This window comes from Triticum dicoccoides, chromosome 3B (assembly GCF_002162155.2).
Source record: "Triticum dicoccoides isolate Atlit2015 ecotype Zavitan chromosome 3B, WEW_v2.0, whole genome shotgun sequence".
In the NCBI taxonomy this organism is placed as follows: Eukaryota; Viridiplantae; Streptophyta; class Magnoliopsida; order Poales; family Poaceae; genus Triticum; species Triticum dicoccoides.
In genome coordinates, this window is record NC_041385.1 from 704743553 (window position 1) to 704747499 (window position 3947).

Below are 3947 nucleotides of genomic sequence, written 5' to 3' on the forward strand. Positions count from 1 at the left end.
TTCTGTTTTCTATGTGTTGTTTGCTTATTTTGATGAATCCATGAGTAGTATCGAAGGGTATGAACCATAGAGAAGTTGGAATACAGTAGATATTACACCAATATGAATTTAGAATGAGTTCACAACAGTACCTAAGTGGTGATTTATTTTCTTATACTAACGGAGCTTACGAGTTTTCTGTTAAGTTTTGTGTTGTGAAGTTTTCAAGTTTTTGGTAAAGATTCGATGGACTATGGAATAAGGAGTGGCAAGAGCCTAAGCTTGGGGATGCCCAAGGCACCCCAAGGTAATATTCAAGGACAACCAAGAGCCTAAGCTTGGGGATGCCCCGGATGGCATCCCCTCTTTCGTCTTCGTTCATCGGTAACCTTACTTGGAGCTATATTTTTATTCACCACATGATATGTGTTTTGCTTGGAGCGTCATTTTATTTTGTTTTGTTTTGCTTTCTGTTTGAATAAAATCCCAAGATCTGAAATTCTTAAATATTAGAGATTCTTCACATAGTTACATAATTATTCAACTACTCATTGATCTTCACTTATATCCTTTGGAGTAGTTTGTCATTTGCTCTAGTGCTTCACTTATATCTTTTTAGAGCACGACGGTGGTTTCATTTTGAAGAAATAGATGAACTCTCATGCTTAAATTATATTATTTTGAGAGTCTTAAACAGCATGGTAATTTTCTTGGGTTATAAAACTAGTCCTAATATGATGGGTATCCAAGAGGGATAAAATAAAAACTTTCATATAAAGTGCATTGAATACTATGAGAAGTTTGATTCCTTATGATTGTTTTGAGATATGAAGATGGTGATATTAGAGTCATGCTAGTTGAGTAGTTGTGAATTTGAGAGATACTTGTGTTAAAGTTTGTGATTCCCGTAGCATGCACGTATGGTGAACCGTTATGTGATGAAGTTGGAGCATGATTTATTTATTGACTGTCTTATGAGTGACGGTCCGGGATGAGCGATGGTCTTCTCCTGCCAATCTATCCCCCTAGGAGCATGCGCATATATAGTACTTCGTTTCGATAACTAATATATTTTTGCAATAAGTATATGAATTCTTTATGACTAATGTTGAGTCCATGGATTATACGCACTCTCACCCTTCCACCATTGCCAGCCTCTCTTGTGCCGCACAACTTTCGCCGGTACCATACACCCACCATATACCTTCCTCAAAACAGCCACCATACCTACCTATTATGACATTTCCATAGCCATTCCGAGATATATTGCCATGCAACTTTCCACCGTTCCGTTTATTACTACACGCTTCATCATTGTCATATTGCTTTGCATGATCATGTAGTTGACATCGTATTTGTGGCAAAGCCACCGTTCATAATTCTTTTATACATGTCAGTCTTGATTCATTGCACATCCCGGTACACCGCCGGAGGCATTCATATAGAGTCATATTTTTTTCTAAGTATCGACTTGTAATTCTCAAGTTGTAAGTAAATAAAAGTGTGATGATCTTAATTATTAGAGCATTATCCCAGTGAGGAAAGGATGATGGAGACTATGATTCCCCCACAAGTCAGGATGAGACTCCGGATGGAAAAAAAGGAAAACAATGCCATAAAAGAGATAAGGCCCAAAAAAACAAAAAAAATGAGAGAAAAAGAGAGAAGGGGCAATGCTACTATCCTTTTACCACACTTGTGCTTCAAAGTAGCGCCATGATCTTCATGATAGAGAGTCTCCTATGTTGTCACTTTCATATACTAGTGGGAATTTTTCATTATAGAACTTGGCTTGTATATTCCAACGATGGGCTTCCTCAAATGCCCTAGGTCTTCATGAGCAAGCAAGTTGGATGCACACCCACTTAGTTTCTTTTTGAGCTTTCATACACTTATAGCTCTAGTGCATCTGTTGCATGGCAATCCCTACTCACTCACATTGATATCTATTAATGGGCATCTCCATAGCCCGTTGATACGCCTAGTTGATGTGAGACTATCTCCTTCTTTTTGTCTTCTCCACAACCACCACTCTATTCCACCTATAGTGCTATGTCCATGGCTCATGCTCCTGTGAAGGTTGAAAAAGTTTGAGAACATCAAAAGTATGAAACAATTGCTTGGCTTGTCATCAGGGTTGTGCATGAATTAAATTTTTTGTGTGACGAAGATAGAGCATAGCCAGACTATATGATTTTGTAGGGATAGCTTGCTTTGGTCATGTTATTTTGAGAAGACATGATTGCTTTGTTAGTATGCTTGAAGTATTATTGTTTTCATATCAATATTAAACTTTTGTTTTGAATCTTATGGATCTGGATATTCTTGCCACAATAAAGAAGATTACGTTGATAAATATGTTAGGTAGCATTCCACATAAAAAATTCTGTTTTTATCATTTACCTACTCGACGACGAGCATGAATTAAGCTTGAGGATGCTTGATACGTCTCCAATGTATCTATAATTTTTTATTGTTCCATGCTATTATATTATCCATCATGGATGTTTTATATGCATTTATATGATGTTTTATATGATTTTTGGGACTAACCTATTAACCTAGAGCCTAGTGCCAGTTTCTGTTTTTTCCTTGTTTTTGAGTTTTACAAAAAAGGAATACCAAACGAAGTCCAATTGATGTGCCAATTTTTGATGATTTTTTATGGACCAAAAGAAGCCCTGGAGTAAAAGAGTTGGGCCAGAAGAGTCCCGAGCCATCCACGAGGTTGGAGGGCATGCCCTACCCCCCTGGGCGTGCCCCCCTATCTTGTGGATGACTCGGAGACCCCCCCTGACGTGAGACCGGTGCCAAAAATTCCTATAAATACAGAAACCCCCAGAAAGAAACCTAGATCGGGAGTTCCACTATCGCAAGCCTCTGTAGCCACCAAAAACCAATCGGGACCCTGTTTCGGCACCCTTCCGGAGGGGGGAATCATCACCGGTGGCCATCTTCATCATCCTAGTGCTCTCCATGATGAGGAGGGAGTAGTTCACCCTCGGGGCTAAGGGTATGTACCAGTAGCTATGTGTTTGATCTCTCTCTCTCTCTCGTGTTCTTGATATGGCACGATCTTGATGTATCACGAGCTTTGCTATTATAGTTGGATCTTATGATGTTTCTCCCCCTCTACTCTCTTGTAATGGATTGAGTTTTCCCTTCGAAGTTATCTTATCGGATTGAGTCTTTAAGGATTTGAGAACACTTGATGTATGTCTTGTGTGGGATACCCGTGGTGACAATGGGGTGTTCTATTGATTCACTTGATCTATGTTTCGGTGATCAACTTGCGGGTTCCATGACCTTGGGAATCTATGCATAGGGGTTGGCACACATTTTCGTCTTGACTCTCCAGTAGAAACTTTGGGGCACTCTTTGAAGTTCTTTGTGTTGGTTGAATAGATGAATCTGAGATTGTGTGATGCATATCGTATAATCATATCCGCGGATACTTGAGGTGACATTGGAGTATCTAGGTGACATTAGGGTTTTGGTTGATTTGTGTCTTAAGGTGTTATTTTACTACGAACTCTAGGGTTGTTTGTGACACTTATAGGAATAGCCCAATGGATTGATCGGAAAGAATAACTTTGAGGTGGTTTCGTACCCTACAATAATCTCTTTGTTTGTTCTCCGCTATTAGTGACATTGGAGTGACTCTTTGTTGCATGTTGAGGGATTGTTATATGATCTAATTATGTTATTATTGTTGAGAGAACTTGCACTAGTGAAAGTATGAACCCTAGGCCTTGTTTCGAAGCATTGCAATACCATTTGTGCTCACATTTATCATTAGTTACCTTGTTGTTTTTATGTTTTTAGATTACAAAAACCTATATCTACCATCCATATTGCACTTGTATCACCATCTCTTCGCCGAACTAGTGCACCTATACAATTTACCATTGTATTGGGTGTGTTGGGGACATAAGAGACTCTTTGTTATTTGGTTGCAGGGTTGTTTG